Source organism: Phyllostomus hastatus, unplaced genomic scaffold, assembly GCF_019186645.2.
Source record: "Phyllostomus hastatus isolate PE091 unplaced genomic scaffold, TTU_PhHast_1.1 phas_contig_198, whole genome shotgun sequence".
Lineage (NCBI taxonomy): Eukaryota > Metazoa > Chordata > Mammalia > Chiroptera > Phyllostomidae > Phyllostomus > Phyllostomus hastatus.
Genome location: NW_025333715.1, coordinates 831,169 through 855,080, shown reverse-complemented (window position 1 = coordinate 855,080; position 23,912 = coordinate 831,169).

Sequence of the window (23,912 nt, the reverse complement as noted above, 5' to 3'; positions counted from 1 at the left end):
GCCCTCGTCCCCAGCTCTCCCCTCCACCCGGCAGGCAGCTGCCCCTGCTGCCGTGCTGTGCGCGTGCTGTCCCCAAATTCTAATTAACCGGGTCACCGCAGCTGGGTTCCCCGCCGCAGTGTCTTAGCCACGTCCCCGGCGCGGTCTCAGAGCTGTGGGTTCTCGGGGGTGGGGGGCTACGGGCCCGTCACCGAGCCTGTCGGAGGGAGCTGGGAGGGAGTCGGTGCCGCCCAAACCCTGCCAGCAGCAGCCAACATGGGACCCCTCGCTGCAGAGAGCAGCCCCGGGCCACGGCTACGGGCCACGGCCACGCTCACCGGGCCAGGTGGGGTGGGGAGGCTGCCCGTGGAATGTGGGCCCCAGAGTCACCCTGGGGCAGCCACAGGAAGACCTCGAAAACGCGCTAAAAAACGGACCTTTCCTACCCATGCGCTCTGGGTTCCAGAATACGCCATTCCTGCAGGAAAAACCATCGCTCATTTTTTGTTTTGTTTTTGTTTGTTTTTTGCTGAATTCTGCTGGTCCTCGGCTGACAGACCTCTCGGCCTCTCGCCAGGGCTCCTGAAGACAGGGGGGCTCAGGGTGAGGGGCCCCAGGTCAACCAGCCAAACGCGCGTGTGACAAAAGGGCGAGGATGGAACCTGTGGAGGTGACCCCATGACCCTGCGCAGGGCTGCGGCCAATGCAGTTAAGGGACTGAAGGTAAGATCACCTGGGTTTTGAGGGGGCCCGAGATCTCGTGACCAGTGTCTGCCCAGGGAGAACGCTGCCACCGCCCGAGGGCCACCTGGAGCCACCGGAGGCCCGGCGTCCCGTCCCCTCTGGCCAGTGGCCGTGGTCAGGTGCTGAGCTGGGGCCTGTTCTGCGCGCAGCCGGTCCGCCAGCAGATACGCTAGCTCGGATGACCTTGGAAAGCCATCCCTAGGATACTCAGCCACCGGAGACAGGCACTCGGTGCGCCGGGCTCCCCCTCGGCCTCCGTGGGGTGCGGGACGGCTGCCGTCCCTGGGACCCTGGGCGCGCTCTGAATCGGCAACTATTGTCATTTCTCACTCCATGCAACTTGGGGAATATATCTTGACATTTATCAGCAGGGCGATACCTCAAATCCAAGAGTACATTTTTGTAATTCTTGGAGCAGAGCAGGCAAATGGGACATCTGACTGATTTATGCGAGTGTTTGTAGCCGCGGAAACGGAGGAAGGACTCGCCCAGAATATCCAACGTCGGAGTGCAAACTCCGCAGGCGAGGTGCAGAGACAAGTTCCGGAAGCCCCTCCGTGCGGCAGCTTGCCTGACCTTTAAACCACCGGCCGGCCGACTGAGAAGTGGTTTGGAATAGATGGGGAAGCCAACGTCCTGGTCCTCGCAGGGGCCGGGCAGCTGCAGGCCCCGGGGAGGTGAGCCCGGCTGACCCGCTGGGGAGCGAACAGAACACGATTAGGTAGGGCCCTAGACCAGGTGCGGGGGCGGGGGGGCGGGGGGGGGGCGGGGGGGCGGGTCTCTTCTCCAAGCACGGTGCAGCGACGACAAAAACACTCGTAAAATGCAACCGCGGCTGCCAAGTGCACAGGGGCCCACACACAGAGGGACCGGCCAGCGTGGCACGCAGGGGACACGGCCCCAGCAGCAGGGTCACGAGAGCCCAGGATGGACGCCCGCCCCGGACGCCGACGGGTCACAACGCCCGTCACTCACTCACCCGCTGGCTTGGCTGCGACCAGCTCCCCAGGCTGCCCTCCTGCCCGCGGGGCCCCAGCTCGGCCTCCCCCGGAGCAGGCGCCGGCACCCCGCAGCGCCGCCCGCAGTCGGCCGCGTCCTCGCCACCTGGCCCTCGCCGTGGACCTGCTGGCGTCCTTGTCACGCGACCAGGCCGGGGGCTTCCACCCGAGCGAGGGACTCGAGAGCACGCGAGTTCGGGAGGGAGCCGGGGTCACTCGGGCCTCAGAGGTCAAGTGTCCGCCAGAGCACGGGTCAGCCGCGCCCCACGGGCGGCCGGAGAGAGGCCCTCGGGGACTCGGGAGCACCGCGCGGCGCTAACGGGGCTGCCAGGCAGCACAGCCCGCCGCCCGCCCGCCGGCTGCATTCTCTCACGCAGGCCCGGACGGGCAGGTGCGACCCGGGCGCACGGCCGGGCGAGGGCGGGCGCGCATCGGCGCCGCCCGAGGGGCGTCCGAGAGACGCGCTCAGCCGAGCGCTAAACACCCACGAACGTGGGCGTGTCTCCGGGCGAACGCGGCAGGGCCCGCGAAGAAGTGGGAGGGGCGAGCCCGCCCACGGGACGTCCCAGAGCAGGAGCCGCTGCGCAGCGCTGTGCGCGCGGCGGCTCTGAGAGCCCTGGTCTTGCGACACCTAGGCGCGTTAACAGTCGTCGGCGCCACCAAAGGGCTTCTTCGAGCGGGCGACATCCATCAGCACTTACCGTGCCAGAAATTAACGCAGGACGTCGAAGAGCATTTTTGTCCGTCTGTTTTAAAGCGGCAGCCACAGCCCCATCGCAAGCGCGCAGGGCCGGTGTTTCCTGAACGACAAACCAGCCCGAGACCAGAGAGGCACCAGTTCGTTTCTGCAAATCCCGCGGGCGCTCAGCTTTGTGGAGGAACCTGGACGCTCCGCCTTCAGCCTGTCGTGGAATTGCATGATGTGTAACCCTCTGCAAAACACCACCGCCTGCCCGTGGGAACGGCAGGGCCCCTGCCGTCCTCACGCTGTCGTCGTCACACCGTCGACAGCCGTGGCCGCCCGCCACCGCGGGGACCTCAGGGCCCCAGGGCCCTGGAAGGTGCCTGGAGGAGCCTCGGGACAGAGACGCGCGCCTGTGCGGTGAAGACGTGGAGAAGAGCACCCAGAAGGAGAGGACACGGGCCGCGAGCGCCAGGACCGTCCTGTCGTGGGCACGGCGCACACACGTCAGCGCACAGGCTTGGGACCGGCGCCGCAGGAGCGGCCCCGACGCGCGGCGGTCGCACCCACGTGGGGGCGCAGTGCAGGGGGAGACTGCTCAGTGCAGCAGCGAAGTCGCGAGAAGTCACTGCTGCGGGATGGCGTGCCCGGGGGACAGCCCTGGGGCCAGGCCCCCCTCCAGCCTCCAGCCGGTCTGCTCTGCTGGGACCGCGTGGAGCTGCGGAGGCACAGCCTCCAGTCTCACGTGGAAAGGGGAAACTGCACCTACAGAGCTAGCCAGAGGGCAGCTGGCGCGCGCGCGCGCGCGCACACACACACACACACACACACCCCTGGCCCCTGATTGGTCCATCCTCATGCAAATGAGGACTCCAAATCCTTGCTCTTTCATTGGTCCAAAGGGCACTTTCCTAATGAGTCAGAATAGAGCCACTCTGATTGGTGGGTAGAGGTGGGGGGGTGTGGAAATATAGCAGCACAGCTCTGATTGGTTGGTGAAGATGTTGATGGGGGCAAATAGCGCCACAGCTCTGATTGGATCGGAAAAGCCTCAGTCCTATTGGCTGAGACAGGATCGGGGATTCCTCTATCTGGGCTGCTCACCTGCAGGACCCAGTGCAGGCGGCGGCTCAGGGCCGGCTGCTCCCGGAGGGCGGGTTGGTGAGAGGCCCTTGGGCAGCAAGGGTGGCGAGGCTCCGCTTCTTAAAGCCGGAGCCGAGGGAGCCGCCGGGAGCCCTTCCTAGCAGGGGCCCGCACCCTTCTTCCTCGGGGTGCACACAGCATGACGTCCACGCGAAGAGGAGGGAAGACGCGGTTTTGCTCTGCAAACCAGGACCTGCCGATGTGGGGAAAGCGGCTCCGTGTCTGACCCCGGGTGGCGGCCGGATGAGCAGAGGCCAGGAGGGGGCGCTGCAGGGAAGGCGCGGTGGGCGCGAAAGACAAGCGCTGCGATCCGTGGCCATCGGATGCCGGCGCAGGGGGGCGTGGGACTACGGAGGCCCGGGGCGCCTTCCGCAGACCAGCCGAGTGGTGTCTCCGAGCTGGTGGCCGCCACCTGGCCCCGCAGGGTGTGGCGAAGCCCCGGAGGGGGCCTGGGCGGGGCGGGGGCTGGAGGGGCCGCGAGGGGCAGGCAGGCCCACCTCCGGGTGCTCACACCGGGCGTCGGACCCAACGGTGCTTCGTGTCCCAAAGGCGCGCCTTTCATTCCTGAGTTAGCAAGACTCTTTCAAAACCAAGTGTGCCTCGGTATTTTCTCGGATTTGCTGGAAGTGCGGTGCGGGCCCGAGCTCCCCCGTGAACAACGCGGGAGACAGCGGAGTGGACGGGCAGGCGGCTCCCACGCCCGCCTCGGAGACCAGCCCCCGCCCTCCCCCCCCACCCCCGGCGATGAAGCCGGACCGCCGCCGCGGGGTGCGTGGCATTCCGCCGCGTCAGCAGCCTCCGGCGATATTTTTGATGAATTCCACTGTAAAATATTCACAACCTGGAAATCTATAATATGATTCACATTTTCACCATTTTTTTCCCTGTTTGGCTCTATAAAGGCGACAGACAACATTACTCACGCGTGCCCCGCCGAGGACGCCGTCCGCACCGAGAAGCGGTCCCTCCCGAGCAAATGAAATCGTCCTGCGCGCGCCCGGCACCCCCCGGGGAGCCCCGTTCCCTCGTTCCACCGGGCGGCCGAGACACACGAAGAGGCGCTCGTGTGCGGGGGCGGGGCCTCGCGCTCCCCCGCCCGCGGCCCCCCGCATGGGTGCGCCAAAATGAACTCGTACCAGAAAGTGAGGTGCAGCTCGCACGTCCAGCGGATGAGAAATGCCTCTTTTAATGGAAAGAGACAGAAACGGATGATTGCTTTTTTGATGGATGGCTGCATTACGGCGCTCGGATACCAAGGGCGTGAGTGCGCGGAATGTGCGCGCAGGACAGTTCCTTGCGGAGCCCCAGCTGGGGTGCCGCCGCCCACCGCCTGCGCCGACCAGCGCCCGCCCGCCCGCCCTCTGCCATCCCGGCCCCTGAGCTTTGCTTCACAGCCCGGGCCTCCGGCTGTGACCGCCCCAGGGTCACCCGCATGACACAGCGTTTTCCGGGGGAAACTGAGGCCGGCGAGGGTCAGCCCCACCCGAGGTTGTGCCGCCGCCGTGAGACAGGCAGGGTCCAAAGAGGACCTGGAACATTCTGTCCCCTTCCTCACAATGCGCCATTCTCCGGGCACTACTGGACATTCAAGTGGGTTTGTCACAGTCGTCATGAACACTGCAGTGTCTTTGGGTGTTTGGGGAGGAAATGGGGTCTTTGAATTCAGAGCCTGGACCCGGTCGTCCAGCAGCTCCCAGCAGGTCTGGTTTCTCTCTGGGAATGCTCAGGACGGGGGACACAGCCACCTCCTTCCCCCTGCTCCTTCCCCCCAGGGCCTGGGCTCCCCAGGCTTCTTAGACCCAGGCCGGAGCTCGCCGGGCCTGGGCAGCACCCTCCAACCGCAGGAGCTCCCGCGAGTGTGGCTGCAGAGGTCTCGGCTGGGGCCGGCCTTGCTCACCGCGCCCGGAGCAAGCCCCTCCTCTGAGGGGTCTTCTGACCCTCAGGGCTGGGGCGGGACCCAAAACTGCCTCCAACACACGGGACGCTGTGGGCACAGGGAGGCTGGATTCCCCATGATAACCGTGGGGGTCCGCGTCGGGAGTCTGGGAAATGTCACCTTGTACCTCAAGAGGGGACTGGTTTTCTGCTGCTGTGCCTGCCACTGGGGGGCTGTCCCCACGGCAACAGTGACCTTGGTTTCTCCTGGTATCACCACCCCCCCCCTCCCCGCACTGTGGGACCTGATGAGGTTCCCATTCTCTCCACCCGCCGGGAGAGACCACAAGAGTCTCAGGAGTCACAGTGAATTTCTCCCCAAACAGGCAGGGCCCCGGTGAGGACCCTAGGACCCACAGGTGGCGGCTTGTGACACCGAACAGGAACACACTCGCACCAATGAGACCTCGCGGCCTCGGTGCCAGGCGGGGGGGCGGGGGCTGAACACAGACTCGCCCCTTCTGTCTCTGCTGCCCCTCACTGCTGCCCCTCACCGCTGCCCCTTCTGTCTCTGCTGCCCCTCGCCGCTGCCCCTCGCCACTGCCCCTCGCCGCTGCCCCTCGCTGCTGCCCGCCGCGGTCTGTGGGCCTGAAAGGGGCCACACGCCCAGCCTGGTGCTTCTGTCCCCCATCCCCGCCGGTCCAGCAGGCGTGGCGAGGGGTCCCCTCCGAGAGGCCCGCGTCGGGATCCAGGCGTGACCCTCCTGCCCGTAAAACAGTGTGGTGGCGTCCACGTCCACGAGATCGTGACCGAGCTGAAGGTGGGATGAGAGGCCGCTGCTCCCCACTCTGGCCGCGTGCGCACTGGGCGTCACCTTCCGTCCCGTCACCTGTCACAGGTGTCCTTGTCAGTGCACGTCGGCGCCGAACAGCCTGCGGTTGTGGCATTTCACCAAGTACCAGCCACGTGACCGCTGGTGACGGGAGGCTCGGGGTTGGCACGTGGTCACTGTTTTCTGCGTGTCCCCTGTAGAATTGGTTCCTTTCCTCCTTCTCTATTTTTTTTTTTTGCTTATTTAGGAATTTTTTATGATCCCATATTTTTCTCAACTTGTTTCTTGTTTAAAAAAAATAAGGTACTCATGTTTTTTGCTTTTCACAGCATTTTAAAATCTGAAATTATTTTGAAATAAACAGTTTAAAATACTTCTTTAAAAAAACCTTCTCAACTTAGCACTCTCTCATCCCTCTCACCCAAAGCCAGCAGTTCCTGGGGTGCCTGCAACACACCCCCTCGTCCCCCCGGGTCTCCCCCGGGGAGGAGCCCTCCCACCCCCCCGCCCCCGCAGCACAGACCTCCAGGCGGCTGCGGTCTCTGCCTTTCCGGGACGCATCCCTGTCCGTGATGGTGTCCGTGTTGACGCCGGCCCTGTGGGGCAGAGGAAGGCCCCCCTTCCGGTCCTCGGTCACCGACCCCAGAGACGCCCAGACGCTCTGTGCGCTCCGGCCCCAGCCCGGCAGCCGCCCCTCGCCGCGAGGGGCACGAGTGTGTTTCAGCAAAACCGTGCCTTTTCTGACGAGCATCCGCTGGGTCCGTATTGTCTAGTTTCTATCGAACCAATGAGTCCGTTCGCCCAAGTCCAAGGGCAGGTATGACATGGCCAACGTATTCATTTTCACGCTACGCAAGTGTTTTCATCGGCAGCACACACGGCACACTTTTCGTTTTCAATAACGACACGATGAATGGTTTTTCCAGCCGTGTCTATTTTACTAATTACGGTTGTTGCCTTTAGGGATCTGGGAGGCAATTGTATCAATAAAGTCCGTTTTGAAGGTATTGCATGACGCCTGGCCAATTTACCCTCCAGGCGCATCGCCTGCCCCTCCGCTTTCTCCAAGGCCCAGCCTCCGTCACCGTCACCTGTGCTGGGTCCCGTGGCCCCGTCCCCTCGTCCTCACCGGGGCCTGGACTCAGAACTGACAGGTGGGTTCAGGTCCCGCTGCCTCCCCCCACCCCGCCCCCCGCCCCTCCACAGGCGCCTGGCCGGGCTGGGCTCTGCGGCAGGTCCCTCCGCCCCCCTGTGTCCCCGCACCCCTGGCCCAGGTCCACAGGAGTCCCGCCATCCCTGCCCTGTGTCCTAACAGCTTGTCACGAACATGAAACGTCGTCACACCATCATTTGCTCATGGCTCCTCCAAGCCCTCGCCTCAGCGCACAGCCCTGACTCAGAGACTAGGCTCCACCCATTTCACAGAAACACACGCAAAACATGGTATTTACATATTACTGATATCACTACAAGTGTAGGCTTCCGGACAAGATGGAGGCAAGGGTAGAGACACTTTGCCTCCTCACACAACCGAAAGGAAGGCGACAAATTTAAAAACAAAAAACCAACCAGAACAGCCAGAAAACTGAACTGTATGGAAGTCCCACAACCCAGGAGTTAAAGAAGACACACTCACCCAGACCGGTGGGAGGGGTGGACACGGGCAGCCGGGAGGAGAGGACTTGTGGCCAGGCGGCGGCTGGTGGAGGGGACGGTCCCACACTCGTGTGCAGATAAACCGGGAGGAACAACTGGGAATCGAGACAGACCCACAACCCAGGGTGCCAGCAGGGAAATAAAGCCTCAAACCTCTGACTGAAAACACCCGTGGGGGCTGAGGCGCAGGAGAAACTCCCAGCCTCCCAGGAGAGTTTGTTGGAGAGACCCACAGGATCCTAGAACGTATACAAACCACCCACCCGGGAACCAGCACCAGAAGGGCCCAGTGTGCTTGTGGGTAGTGGCGGAAGTGACTGAAAACCGGCAAACAGCCCAGCAAGAAGCATTGTTCCCTCTTAGACCCCTGCCCCATGTACAGCATCACAATGCAGCCACGTGGGTTTCCCCGCCCCAGTGAACACCTAAGGCTCCGCCCCTTACTATGTAACAGGTGTGCCAAGACAAAAAAAAAAAAATGGCCCAAGTGAAAGAACAGATCAAAGTTCCAAAAAATTAAAACTAAGCAATGTGGAGATAGCCAACCTATCAGATGCACAGTTCAAAACACTGGTAGTCAGGATGCTCACAGAATTGGTTGAGTATGGTCAAAAAGTAGAAGAAAAAGTGAAGGCTATGAAAAGTGAAATAAAGGAAAGTGTACAGGGAACCAACAGTGATGGGAAGGAAACCGGGACTAAAGTCAACAGTGTGGACCAGAAGGAAGAAATAAACGTTCAACCAGAACAGAATGAAGAAACAAGAATTCAAAAAAATGAGGAGAGGCTTGGCAACCTCCAGGACATCTTTAAACGTTCCAACATCTGAATCATAGGGGTGCCAGAAGGAGAAGAGCAAGAGCGAGAAATTGAAAACTTGTTTGAAAACATAAGGAATGAAAACTTCCCCCAAAGTCCCCAATCTGGCAAAGGAAATAGACTTCCAGGAAGTTCAGGAAGCTCAGAGAGTCCCAAAGAGGCTGGACCCAAGGAAGCACACACCAAGGCACATTGTAATTACATTACCCAAGAGTAAAGATAAGGAGAGAATCCTAGAAGCAGCAAGAGGAAAGGAGACAGTGACCTACAAAGGAGTTCCCATCAGACTGTCAGCTGATTTCTCAAAAGAGACCTTGCAGGCAAGAAGGGGCTGGCAAGAAGTATTCCAAGTCATGAAAGGCAAGGACCTACATCCCAGATTACTTTATCCAGCAAAACTGTCATTTAGAATGGAAGGGCAGATAAAGTGCTTCTCAGATAAGGTCAAGTTAAAGGAGTTCATCATCATCAAGCCCTTATTATATGAAATGTTAAAGGGACTTATCTAAGAAATAGAAAATCAAAACTGTGAACAGTAAAATGACAACAAACTCATAGCTATCAGCAACCAAACCTAAAAAACAAAAACAAACTAAGCAAACAAACAGAACAGGAACAGATTCACGTACATAGAGATCACATGGAGGATTATCAGCGAGGAGGGGGAGGGAAAAATGAGGGAGTAGGTTCAGGGAATAAGAAGCATAAATGGTAGGTACAAAATAGACAGGGGGAGGTAGTTTATCAATAGTGTGGGAAATGGAGAAGCCAAAGAAGTTGGATGTACAACCACGGACATGAACTAAGGCGGAGGGAATGCTGGTGGGAGAGGGGTGCAGGGCGGAGGGGAATAAAGGGGAGAAAAAAATGGAACAACTGTAATAGTATAATCAATAAACTAATTTTTAAAAATAATTATATGTTATAGTTTATTTTTTATTATGTAATACATTGTTATATATTATAGCATGCATATATTTATAAATTATGATAAAATATTTAATCATAAAATATATGCCATAATATACTACAGCGTATGTGACATAAAATAAAATGTTTCTGTATGCTATTGCATTTACATTATATATCATAAATAACATGCACTTTCATGTGGTGTGCAGGGAGGGCAGAGCAAAAGTTGGTTTACAGTTGCAAGTAAACGATCCAGAGTTTATTCTTGTATCAGTCATTATTAATTATTACCTTATCTCCAGACAAACCAGTATAAACCCACTTCCTCCCACTCTGTGTTACTCACACACTGTATAGTGTGTACATTGTATGTGAGACAGTGCGCGTTGTATCCGAGCTCCGTACGGACGTGCAGTTCCTGAGACTGTGCACTGTCCACGCACCATGAGCGTCAGACACGTCACCGCCAACATCCACGGGAGGAGACCCGCGCGGCGGCGTGGCCCCCGCAGAATCTAACCCTGCGAGTTAGATTCGAAGGAACTGTGAAACGCTGGAAGCACCCCTGGGCCCCACCCAGGCCTCGGGGCTCTGCGCCGGCCCGTGAGCCACGGCTCAGCCTGCCGTCCCAAAGACCCTGCAGCCTCCTGGTGGGACTCCGTGACAGTCACCGCGTCACCCCAACGGCAGTGACAGCGGTGTGCGCCGAAGCCCCAGGGCCCCCAGCGCCCGCCCTGACCTGCTTCCACACCGAAATGCACGTCCTGTGAGCGCCCCACCCAAACCTCCCGTGGGAAGGGGTGCAGGTGCTCCGGGGAGCGGAGGATGGAGCTCGGCCACAAAGGCCTGGAGGTCCTGGCACCCCACCCGCCACCCCCTGGCTCTCCGTCTCCGCCCCACCGCCGCGGGGGCAGGGAACGACGGATGAAACCAGCCCCTGTCACCGGGACCCTTGTCCCGTCGTTCCTGTGCATCGGGAGGCGAAGGCAACAGAACGGCTAATGGCCCTTTGCGGGGGGCGCCCCTCCCCGGACCTCAGCTCCGGTAATTGCTGTCGGAGCCTCGGAGCCTGGAAACCGTGCTGCATCTCACGCATGAGGCTCCCCTCTGATGGTGACAGCCGGCAGCCTCGCCGTGCCGGAGCCGCTCCGATTTGCAAGCTAAGACAATATTAGCAAACCGCTAATGGTCCGTGAAACGGCAGCGGCAACCTCCCGTGCACCACCGGGCTGAGCTCGGCACCCACGGCCGCGCACCCCCTTCCCGCGGCGGCAGCGGGACGCAGAGGTCGTGAAAGCCGTCACGGGAGAAGGCGGCCGTGGGTGCCCAGAGCCCCCGAGGGTGTGCGAGGCCGTTGGCTGGGACAGAAGGGCCCAGGCCGCAGCTGGACAGGATTTTCTGGCCGCTCTGGAGGCGGCCCGTCCCCGTTCCAGGGAATGCCGTCCGTCCGTCCGTCCGTCCGTCCGTCCATCCGTCCGTCCGTCCGGGAGCCAGGCCAAGGCACCCCTGTGTGTGCCACGGTCGTGGGCAAGGGAGCCACCGGCCGGGGAAGCGACCCCCCACGACCCACCGCCGCCCGCCGAGGAGCGCTCAGCTCCGCCGCGTCCCGGGCGGGTGCCCTGGTGCAGCCGGAGCCTCGGCGGCCGAGGGTGCTGCCTGGGTGCAGAGGGGACAGCCCGCCCCGGGGACGACGGGAGAGGGGAGACGATGCCGCGTCGGGGCCGGTGCCAGTGGGCACGGTGTGGTGCTCGCCCACCGGGGACGGCAGTGTTCGCGCCTGCTCCCTCCTCAGGGCCGGGTGGGCCCCAGACGCTGCCGCTGGCCCCCCCTCGTCACCCCCCCGGGGCACAGAGGGAGGGGCCGGCGTCAGGGGCCGGACTGGACCTGATCCCCGGGCTTCGAGCGGCAGGAGCGCTGCCCCCCGAGTCCTGGAGGCCAGGAGCCCGAAGTCGGGGGGCCGCGGGGCCAAGCTCCCTCCTCCGACGGCTCTCGCCGGGGAGCCCTCGGCCCCTCCTTCACTTCCAGTGCTGCCGGCGGTCCCTGGGGACCCTGGGCCTGTCGAGCCCGCACCCCGTTTCCACCCCACCTCACAGGGCCCCCGAGTGCCGGCGTTGGGGTCGAACTCCTCCCGACAGGACGCCGGCCAGCGGACCCCAAGGTGCCCCACGGGCAGTGCGACCTCACCTCACTGGGGCGACGTCGGCGAGGAGCCTGCTGCCACACAGGGTCACGACCACGGGCAGCAGGTACGGGACCCCCAGGCATTCTCTGCAGAACAAAACTGCACCCACGACTCCCAGAACGCCCAGCGGCGGACGGGACGACGGCAGGGGACAGCGGTGCGGGCGGGATGGCTCCGGCACCTCTGGTCACCCCGTCTGTGTGACAGGGCCCGCCCCCGCATCACAATGACCCTGACAAAGGGACCGCCAGCAAGACTCAGCCGCAGGACCACCCCCCTCAGGAGCACGTGTGACCCGGAGAGAAGTTCAATCCCGCGGGCCTGGAATTGGCTTAGTTCAGACGGCGGCTCAGCCAGACCGACTCGATTACAAAGACAGTGGCCACTCACGATGGAAAACGGATGCGGAGGCAGAAGTCGGCCGGATCCCAGGGAATCGTCTCCGCTGACCGTCGACATGCCAGGCACAGGTCACGGCCACTCACTGTCGCACGCCATGCCACCCGAGGTCCATGGCACCCAGCCCTCCCGCGTGCTGTGTTGGTGAACTCACTCACTGTCCAGCCCAGTCACCCTCCGGGCCGGCGGGGGCGACAGAGGTGAGGCCACACGCCGGGTAGTGGTGGGGGGCAGGGGGCGGGGGGCCGGGCATCCATGGGCCGGCAGGACGTCGGCAGGACGCCATGGCTCAGGACTCTGGGCCGCGAGAAACACCCACACGAGGGAGACTGTTTCAGGTTGGGACGTGACGTCACCGGGCCTCACAGGGACCGTCGGTCACCTCTCCCTTGAAGGACTCGGGAGCAACGGGAACCGCCGAGGACCAGGTCCGAACCCTGCAGCGGCCAGGACCCCAGGCAGAGGGTGGCACCCAAGGGCGGCCTCGCCGTCCGCAGCCAAGAGGGGCCCGCCCCAGCCGGGTCCCCAGAGGTGGACGGAAGCGGCCGGGGCCCCCCCAGAACAGCCCCATGTTCTCTGGAGAAGGTCGTTCTGCACGTGACCCGCGTGACTTCCTGGGACCGAGACCCCCGGGGGAGCCACGCCCCAGCGTCCCCAAACCCAGCGGGAGTGACCACGGTGCCCCACACCCACGGGGACGTCTGCTCCGGCAGGAGCCGCGGGACATAAACCAGCCGCGTGGGAAAGCGCCGGACACGAGCGGGAAACCAGGACGGCGGCAACACACCGGCACCAACAGGAAAGCGTCAGCCGGGAAACGGGCGTTCTGACGGCTGACACGGAAACTCAGCGGACGGGCGAGCAGCTGAGAAGGGACAATCACGAGCCGGAGACGAGTCTGAACAATCCCCGAACGCAGCTCAGACAGACCGGGGGCCGGGGGCGGGCGAGCGAGGCCGGCGCACCCACGCGGCGGGCGTCCCTGTGCTCCCGGCGCGGCCACAGCGAGAGCCCGGCGCAGGGCAGACGTCGACACCACACCGCACGGGCGTCCTGCACAATTAAGCTCCCAGTCGGTTATGAGCAGACGGATGTTTCGGACTCGCAGGGTGGAAACTGATGAACCCATCTGTGAGTAACTGACGGCCCACGGAACAATCCGGCGGCGTTAAAGGGTGCTCAGCGGCGAGAGACGGCGCACGGCGCGTCCGAGCTCGGCCCGGGGAAGGGCCGATGGGGGAGAGACGCCGAACCCCAGAACACGGAAAACAGGGCACACGCCGACCGGCTCCAGGAAGAACGGACCCCCGGAGGGACCCGTCACCGCGGGTCTTCAGAGGGAGAACCCCACGGAAACACGTGTGAATAACACACTGGCTCCCAAGCACAAGAGAGACTCTGCTGGTTCCAGAAACATGAAATAAGTGCAGTTCGTACCTCAAAGCACCGGGCCCAGGCGGCTTTAGGGGGGCGCTGCAGCCAGAGGATGACCACCCGCACTTGTAAAAACTCTCATCACGGGCTGCGAACCAAAGCATCGCAGGTTCGATTCCCACTCAGGGCACATGCCTGGGTTGCAGGGTTCCATGACCCCCAGCAACCGCACATTGATGTTTCTCTTTCTCTCTCTTTCTCCCTCCCTTCTCTCCCTAAAAATAAATAAATAAAATCTTTAAAAAAAAAACCTCTCGCAAAGACCAGAAAAAGCGTAAAAACCCCCAAGCCCCCCGTGCGCGCACTGAGCTGAGAGCAAAACAGCGCGTCGGTGCTGCGGCTGTCAGCGGAGGTGTCCGGGCAGCTGCCGGGAACAGGTGTCGTGTTTGCTGTGTGCGAGGAGTCCGAGGGTGGGCTCACACACACAGATGTGTAATTGTCACTCATCAAGTTAACACCTTAGAGGAGCAAAGCCTCGTCATTATTTTGCCATAGGTAAAACGGTGTTTGCTACAATCCAATATTTATTTACGGCTTTTAAAAACTCTGAGCTAGACAGCAATCGATGAAACCTCCTTCACCCAGCAGAGGTTCTATCCGCCAGAGCCGTGCTGCAGGCAGGACCCCCCCCTGCTCCCGTCCGCCCCCCGCCTCGCCTCCAGGGCAGCGAGGACCCCACCCGGTGGGCAACACGGACTCCGCACAGGCCGGCTGTGAGGCCAAGACCGCCCGGTTCTGCGGCTTCGCCAACACAGAGTCACCTGCCGGTGGGGGACAGTCCCCTAAAGCGAACAAACGGATACGGACCGCTGACCGTAAACTGAGACGAGGATTAATTTAATCACATTAAAGTAGGGGCGTCCGCTCTCGGGCAGACGCCACGCCGGCCGTGCAAAGAGCCGTGGCCCGAGGGTCGGCCGTGACACGCAGCCACGAAGGAAGGGCGGGGGACACACCGCGCCCGGCGTCACCAGGAAAAGCCCGAGACTCCACGGAAACAAGTGATAACGTGATAGTCTTGGTCGGATGCCAGTCTCCCGGGTTTTAATTTGTATTTATTTTTTCAGGTTTTCTTTCTTACCAGAGTGTTTGTGACGGAAGTTGGTGTCCGTGCTGATTTCAAACGCATCGGCCGCAGAGGGGGCTCACTGCTGCGTGTACACGGAAATCCGGGCGCTCCACGGGCCCCTGGTCGGGCATCCCAGGGGGCTGGGACGGTCCCGGGGGGGCAGCAGCGGCCCTGTCCTGCACCCCCCGCCCCCGTCCTCGGGCTGACGTCCCCACCTGCTGGTTCGGGAGCTGGCGGCTGCCCCCAGGGTCCTGCCCCCCGCCGACGGCACAGACCGTGGCGTGAGAAGGGAACTCGCAGTCAGAGCGAGCACGGCAGGGGGGCCGCCGCGCTCCCAGACACGGCGATGCGTGAGGACCCCCGCCCCGCCCCCCGACGGAGCGCCAGGAGCGGAGCGCCATTCCCTGCGGGACTCACGGACCCTCCGGCAGGACTTCCGGAGGTCGCCTGCGTGACTCGTCGCCCACCTGAGACGCAGGCCTGTCCCCTCCCGGGGCCTGCAGACCAGACCAGGAGGGCCCGCCCCAGCCGCCCCACCCAGCCGCCGCCCCGGTTCCCTCTGAGTGATAGGCTCAGGTGGACGTCCCTGGCCCCCCGGCACCAGGCGGGCGCGGGGAGACACACGTCCTGCGTGCTGGCAGACTGGCAGGTCCCGCGACAAACCCCTCCGGCAACATCCCCCCGAAGCCTGTCCCCGCTCCCTGCAGGCGTCTGGGCAGGGCAGGGCCGCCCAGCCACACGCCCCTCTCCGGGTCTGCGTGGTCTCGGCCCGGACCGGGCCCGTCTCCCCGCTGGTCTGGGTCTTGCCTTCCACTGCTCCGAGCCTGACGTGACTGCTTACGGATTTGAAACGTTACCGGCGACCACTAAGAACAGAAGGATCCTAACTATCCCCCCTCGTCGCGGCAGTGAAGAGCCCCGTCACCTCACTCTGTCATCGTGGCCTTGGGGACAGACAGCGGCTGCGGCAGTCGTGCCGGTCCACCAGGAGGGCCGCGTCTGTCCGCTGGCAGCCGACACAGCCCCGCCCGCGCTGGGCGCCGGGGTTGGCGGGCGGAGGGGGGAGCGTGTGGCGACACCTGGGTCTTGTCCACTTACCGGCCCGGGGTCAGGCTGTCGGCCAGGGGTAACATCTGCTGGGACCGAGAGCCAAGTGCACGCCTGTCTGTGTGGCCACGGCTGACCGCCAGCGGCGGCCTGTCCCCCGGAGCCAGCCCGGGACGGCGGGAGAGCTGGCCACCAGGCCTCGAGGCCACCACCTCTGTCTCCCTGCCTGTCACGCCTGGGGCTGCCTGGCAGGGAGCCTGGACAAGATGAATTTCCTTCCAGAGACGTCTGCCGCGGTGCTGGCTGCCTTTCCCTCCGCGTCTGTCCTTTCCTGGGCCGTGTGCGGGCTGCAGATGCGGGGAAGCTCAGAGCCCGGGACAGCCTCATTCTGCGGGAACATTCCAGGCTCATTCTGTGGGGTGGGGGGGACGACCTTGGGGTCCTCCCGGTGTGTGCCCCCCGGCCCCAGACGCCACCTGAGTCGTCCAGACTGGGAGGGAAGGCAGGAAGGCTTGTTCCTGGCTGCTCAGACCACGCACGGCTCAGAGCACTTCTACACAAAGCGCAGAAAGTGTCAGCAGAGCACAAAGTCACCGCAGATGTCCCTCGTGACACCCTGCATCTCACTCCTCTCCCCTTGGGGCCGGCGTCGGCCTCGGCCACGGGCTGGCCTGGCCTCAGCTGGTTACAGGGGCAGAGGCGCGGGTCTGAGGGGTCGCGAGTCGGTTTCCACGTCGACCGGCGTGAGGAAGGCGCCCCAGGCCGCCTGGCGGGCGACCCGGCCGTGGGTGCCCAAGGGCAGATCGCTGGTCCAGGGCGCCCTCACGAGCACGCAGTGCGGTGACGTCAGGAAAGGGTTGCTACGGCGGCTCAGGGAGGTGCTGCTTCTCCCTGAAGCCCCCAGCGCCGCAGCCCGCCCCCGCCCCCGCCCCCACCCCCACCGAGAGCAGGTTCCAGAAGGAAACCCTTAAAAGGCTCCCCCAGGACTTAAGGTTCTCAGCGGCTTCCTCGGGGCTTCTATGCCAAGCGGAAAATCTGAGCTTAATGGGCAAAGCCTCTTACACCCGCCTCCCTTTCCCCCTCGGTTCCTCCCCACCCGCCCCCTTCTCCGGAGCCTTCTAGAAGGGTCAGCGCCGAGCCCTCCTCTGCCCGAGGCGTCTCCTCTGCACCTCGGCTCCCGCCCCACGCCCACCCGGCCCCAGGGTCCCCGCTCAGGGCCCCCACCCCTCCTGGCAGGCGCAGCGCTCACCGCCCAGAGCGGAGGGCGGACCAGGACCGCGGGCGGAGGCCGCACTCTGCGCGTCCCCGCGTTAGACGCCGAAACCGGGCCGGAGCGTGCAGCCTAGCGCTCAGCCGGGGCCGAGCTGGTGGGCGACCCGGTTCCGATCCAGCGACAGGACTGACACGCGTGACGGGGGTCCCCTCACCCCGTCCGTGCACCGCGACTGACCGCCACTGGCCCGCACGCCGGCGGTTCCCCGACGCGCCCCACCCCCGCCCCGCGCTCGGCCGGCGTCCCGCCGCGCGGAAGGCCCGCTGGGGCCGGGCGGGGGCGTCCGCCCACCGCGCGGAAGGCCCCGAGGTGCGTGGTTTGCGCGCAGCTGCCCGACCCGCGGCCGCCGCCCCCGCCCGGTCGGAAACCCGCTGCCGCTTTCGGCTCTCCGGGGACGCAACTGCCCGCGGCCTGCTGTTGACCGGAAGCTACGACGCGAACAGTGTGGGCGTGCGTGTGCGCAGGTGTGCACACGAGTACACGTGTGTTCACTCCGTCTCGGGGGCGGGCGAGGCGTGAGTCCGCGGGGCGGCCGTGGGTGCGGGCCCGGGGAGGGTCTGGGTCCCGGACGTCCCGCTCCTGCAGGAGGCCCCGCCCCGGCGCCCCCCCCCAGCTGCGCTGAGACACGACGGAGCGAGACTTCGTGTGTGAGGGGACGGTGTCCCACCTGCCGACGGACGGGCTCCGACAACTACTAACGACCGCCGCGCTCCTGATGCCTCCGCCCGCCCCCTGACCCGCGACCCCCGACCCCCGTCTCCTCCCAGGCCGGCACAGGCGAGATCCTCTCCGCGCGGCGTTTCCCGCCCGCCACTCGCCGCGCGCCGTCGGCTGCCGCGTCTCCATGCCTGCGCCGGGCCCTGGGAACGTGTGGGCCCCGCAACTGCAGGTTCCGGCTCTCGGGGCACCGGGAGGCGTCCGCTCCCGTGTGGGGGACAGCCAGCCTACGGTCGGCTGGTGTGGACGGCAACCGCGTCTGAGAGTCTGACACCCTCGCGGCCGCATGGACCCCGGGTGCCGGCGGGCTGACACCCCGGAAAACCGGCGATCGCTGTGTGTGTGTGTGTCTGTGTGTGTGTGTGTGCGCGTGCGCGCATGTGTGTGGGCGCGTGCGAATAACGCGAAACAGGCGTGATCCTGCCGCCGGGCCAGCTGGCCTGCTGCCCCCCACCACCGTGGGTGAGAACCGGGGCACGCGTGGCCTGGAGAAGTGGCCCCCACCACCCCGAGTCCAGCCCCTCCTTCTGAAACCCGGAGCATGGGGGAGCTGGCCCGGGGAGGCTGCCGGCCAGAGCCTTGGCCGGCCGGGCCGTGAGCGTCCACCGTGCGAGCTCACGCCCGCCGGCGCCCGAGGCCGGGGTGCGGGCTGTGGCTGCGGGCCCCGGGGGTGGGGAGGCGGCGACCTAAGTGCGAGCCGGGAAAGGAGTGGGCGGCTCCCTGCCCGGCCTCGCACCCCCGAGATGCCGCCCGGACCAGCCGGGCCCCGTGCGCCGGGCCGTTGAACAGCCGCTGGCCCATCTGGGGGCAAAGACACGCGATCGGCAGCTGTGAGACCAGGACGGGACGCGGCATGCGGCACCACGGGCCGCGAGGGGGCCAGAGCCGGGCTCTGCGGCAGGACGCGCGGGGGGTCCAGCGTGGTGGCTCAGACTCTGCTCAGCAAAACAGAGGGACTGGCCCGGGTCACGGGCGGCCACTCGGAAGCCGGGAACAGCCCCGCTCCCTGGATTTGGGCCCCAGAGCACCGGGCCGCATCCGTGCGTGCAGCCGGCCGCTGGGGCCCTGCGCCCCGGCCTGGCCCCTCGCCGCCCGGTGTCCCCTCCCCAGGCCCCCCTCCCTGGGCCTTCCCGCCCCTGCCCCCCACCCCTGGAAACCGCCCTGAGGACGCAGGCGCTGCTGTCCCGGCAGAGGGGCCCTGGGGAGCTCCGAGCCCACGCGGGGGTCCCCGAAGGCCTCCGCCTGGGCGGCCAGGCCAGACATTTTCTGTGATCTGTGCCCTGAACCCCCGCGGCGGCCACCCTGCTTGGCCGATCGATGCAGATGCGGGGATCGGTACTGGAGACGCACTGCGCCGTCCTCGCGGTCATCCGTCTTCCCTGCCTGTCCCTGCGAGCTCCCCCGGGGCGGGCGGCCCCGCCCACCCGCTGCCTGCAGGGCCGGCGCCCGAGCAGAGAGGAGGGCAGACTCCAGAAGGCGCCTAGGTGGGCCCTCCGGGCTCCTGGGGCCCGCCCCGACGGGGGATGGCCCCCAGACAGGCATGCGCACACCGCTGCCGTCTCTCCGGGGGACGGGAGGGACGAGGAGCAAAGCCCAGCTCCTGGAGTCGGTCGCGCTGGGGCTCGCACCGCTGCGGTCCTCGAGGAGACCGGAGGACAGACCCTGCCTCCCGGGTGCGTCCCCGGCGCCAGCTGGACCCCAGCGGTGACCCTGGTCTTCAGGAGGGCCAAGGGGGACGCTGGTGATCTGGCAAGCCCCAGCCCGAGAGTCTGAGCGGTCACCGGCCCCACAGCGGGCTGCAGGCCTGGCCTGGCCAGCTGCGGTCATTGGCCACACGCCCTCTGGCCGCCAGGGGCCCCGGGGCTGGTCCCTGTCCCCAGGGGGAAGACGGGAATACTGCAGGAGGGGTCCACCCGCCCATCATGGCTGCCCGAGGCCTCCCCGTCCCCGAGGTCAAACAAGCAGAGGCCCCTGCAAACCGCCCCCCACCCCGCCCTGCAGGTCAGCCCTGCCCAGACCTGTGGGGGCTGAAAGCCAGCGGCCTGGGGACCCCGGGCAAGGGCCAGCCCACTGGGCTCCCGGGTGGCTGCTGTCCCCTGAGGCCCGGACAGTGGCTGATGTCACCGCCACTTCCAGGAGTGGGCCAACCCGAGGCCCAGGAGTCACCTCCTGGGGACGGGGGGGCCCTTCTCCACGGCGGCTCTGCCCAAAGCCCCGGTCTCTCCCGCTGACCGCTGCCCCCGGGACGGGCTTGGACCGAGCCGGTGTTACGGCCCTGGTGGTCACTTTCTTATCCTCGTGCCCCACGTCCAGGGGCCCCGGGACCTGGCTTCTCCGGCTGCTCAGGGTCCCCTGGGGCGAGGAATCCGCCTCCTCACTGTGAGGTCCCTGGTTTGTAAGATGTTTCCTAAGTGGCCCTCAACACGCACCAGTTTTAAAGCTACACTTGGAAATAACATAGAGGCGTTGTGAAGACAGCCGGGGGCGGGGGTGGCTTTGGAGCAAGGCCCCTGCCACGGCCCCACTGGGGGGGCCCTGGGACCCCTCGCCGGCCGGCCCTCGGGGATCGTCCCGGTGTGGATCGCTCCCGGCCGAGCGGCCCCTCCCACGCGGACAGGCCACCACGGGGACCTCGCCCCGCCCTGCCGCCCCTCTCCGCCACAGAGAGAAATGAGCCCGGCGCACGAGGACCAGGCCTGGGGTCTCCGACTCCGCTCCACAGAAAAGCTTCGTTCACGCGCACGGTTAAAATGCAAGTTCAGTTATAGCTGAGCCAGAGAAAAGACCCCATCTCGGCAAAGCACCACCCGGTGACGTTTCCCACAAAGCCCCCGAGACCCTCGGCACGTGCCCTTACACCCGGACGGTCCCCACCCCCAGGGGCAGGTGCCCCGCTCCGAGAGGCAGAAACGCGGCGTCTTATCGGTCACCGGGAAGACGCCCGTGCCTGGAGGCTGTCGTTAAGACTTCAGCTGCCTGCACAGTTCACTTTAATTACCAATAGATTAATCCGAGCCTCAAAGACCGGCTGTAATTAGCATTTTGTTGATTGATTTGTTGCAAAGAAACGACCCTGGTTATGTTCTTAGTAATCAGTTTACAGCTAATTGGCTTTCTTTCATTAAAATATAAAGAGACATCTATAAAAAGTGGGCAAGGTGTGCGGGGGCCCCGAGCGTGGCCGCGTGGCCTTGGCCGAGATCAGCGGCTCTCTTTGATTTTCAGGGAAATCTAATTATTCGGAGAGTCCGGGCTGTGACCTCCACGGGAAGGCTGGGGGTGACTTCCAGGCGCCACCGGTGGAGGGAGGGCTGGGCAGCGCCGGCTTCCTGCTGGCCAGCTCGGGAGTGTCCGCGGCCAGTAATCGCCGCCGGGCCACACGGCGCAGAGGAGGCCAGGACTCCGAGACGGGGGTGACGTCCTTGGCGGTGACCTCGGTGCTTCTCACCCGACCTGAAACAGGACAGTCCCCGGAGAAGCCGGAACGAGAAAGGAGACCTTGGATTCGAGACCAGGCCGGCCGGCCATCTGTGTGGCCGCCGGAGTCCCCCGGAGAGGAATCACGGCTATTGTCCCCTAGGGGCCACGGGTCACAGCAGGGCAAGGGCAAGGGTGTCTGTGCTGGACTGAGCGTACTTCTGGGGGCACCAGCACCCCCTCACCCCCAGGAGGCCACCAGAGGTCCCAGGAGCCACGCGGACCTGGGTGTGCTTGTCCCTCACTGAGCTCACGCCCCCACCAGGCCAGAGACTGGGGTGGGGAGAGGTCGGCGGCGGAGCCCCAGGGCTCCTGCGGGGAGGAGCCCCGGTCCTATCTCCCTGCCACCGGCCCCGCCCCCACCACCCCCCCCCCCCAGCCAGTCCTCCGGTCCCATCCACCGCCGGCTGCAGTCGGTTAAAGTGAAATTAGGCGGATCCCGAGCATTAATAACAGGCCCTAATAGACGAGCCTCCTCCCAAGGCGCACAGGCCGCTGACGGGGTGCATTCCTCGCGGGGCGCGGGCGTGCGGGCCAGGGGGGGCCGCGGGGGACCGCATCGGCGGCACTAAAATGAGTATTGATTGCACCGCTGATCGTTAATGATAGCTACTTTTTATTAAAAATGAGTTCATTTGGCAAACGAGCGAGGTGTGCAGAGCACCCTTCCTCTGAGAACAGACAGAGTCGGGAAGAAAGGGCCCTGGCGGACGGGCCGGACCCCGGGGAGGGTCCTCACGCTGCGGCCTCCGGGCTGGGGACGGGCGGCGCCCCGCAGGGCCCGGGGGCGAGGCTGTGGGCCGGACACCGCCCGCCTCTCCCTGCGGACGGAAGGGTCGTCCCTGGGCCTCAGGCGAGACCCCAGCTCGCGGAGGAGGGGCAGTGAGTGGTCAGAGGTTTCTCTCTGGAAACCCCGCATCTTAGGGGGGTTCGGCCAAAACGGGACAAAACGGAGTGTGACCCTCGAAGTGTTGCACTAAGGAAGGCCCCTCCCCCGCCAGCGGGCGATGCCATTCTCGTACCCACGTGCACGTGTGCACACACACGGGCGAGACACGAAGGCGTGTCAGCTCGGCCGAGGTCAGAGAACGCCGGAAGCCCTGTGGCTCCGAAGAGCCCAGACTCACGGTGGGACACGTCAGCGCGTTCGCACCCCCTGGCTGCGGAGCGCGGAGAGCCAGCTGGCTGGTGCGGCCCGGGGCCTCGCTGAGCAGGGAGCTGGGAGCGGGGAGCGGGGAGCCGCCCCCTGGGCAGCGGGCGTCCAGCAGGTTCCAAAGGGCTGTGCACGGGGGGAGGGGCGGTATCCGGCCCCAAAAGGGTGAGAGTTTATGAAGGAGATGCCCCATAAAGCGGGGTACCCCAAAGGGCGGCGGAAGCTCCAGAAGCCTGGTGTGGGGTGGGGGGGGGGCAGCTGCTGTTCTCCATCACGGCTCTGAGAACACAGATGTGACGTGAGAGACCCCCGTCGAACGCATGCCCCACGCGTGAGCTGTCCACTCTGGGTGAGCCCTGGGCTCCGTGGGGTGACCAGTGTCACTGCAGCATCACCGACGGGAACAAATGTCCCATCTGGGGGCGGGGGCAGTGCATGGGGGGGCAGAGGGAAATCTTTGTACTCACCCCTCAATTTTGCTACAAGCTACAGCTGCTCTTTAAAAATTATCTTTTAAAAACTGAAATAATTTGTCCAGGCTGGTGTGGCTCAGTGGGTGGAGCACCAGCCTGCAAACCAAAGGGTCGCTGGTTCGATTCCGGGTCAGGGCACAAGGGGTGGGTGCAGGCCAGGTGCCCAGTAGGGGGCGCTCTAGAGGCACCCACACACTGATGTTTCTCTCCTCTTTCTCCCTCACTCCCCCCTCTTAAAAAAAATAAATACAATCTTTAAAACACTGAAATAAATTTTTAAAAGACCCGCTGACCTTTTTCTCGCAGCACGCCTCACCTCACAACAGCCCAAACACACACTGAGGCCCAGTCAGCTTTGGGGGTTCACCTTTTCGGGTTGCGGCTCCCCCCAAGAAACACAATAAAGGAAGAGAGGACGGCCGAGCGTTCCGTTGAAAGGCGGCTGCACGGGCAGCGCCACCAAGCAGTTAGCAGAGGCAGGCGGGAGGCTCACCCAGGGGTCGCACTTGGCTCGCTGTTCAGGGCGGCGTGAAATTGCCGTTGGGACGCGCCGCGCTCGCGAGGGAAAAGCCACCTGACGTGCGAGTCGCGGGGAGCAGAGACACACGGAATCAGGCCCGCGCAGCCTGCGGACGTGAACAGTGGCCAGTTCGGAGTCTAACTCAGCGCGTTAGTAAGTTCAGAGGCAACGGAGATGGAGAGTGCGCTGGGGGCCCGAGGGGCCGTTCCGATGGAACAGAGCTTCCGAAAAAGAAATAGACTTTAAGGCATAATTACTGCCGTTTACACCGCACGGCCGGTTTAACAAGACTTGCGCTGAAGGGGAAAGCGCGACTCAGAGGCTGGGCCACGGGAGCAGAAAGCGAGGACCCTGCAACGCGGGCCAGGTTAGGGGACCTGAGGGGCGGGGCCGAGACGGGTGGGCGTGTCTGCGAGGGTCACCGCGGGGGGGGGGGAGGGACCAGCGGGGGGGGGGACTGTGTCTCCATGGAGACGGCGGGAGGAGCGACCGGGAGTCCAGGTGTCGCATCCACGAAGCCCCGCGGATG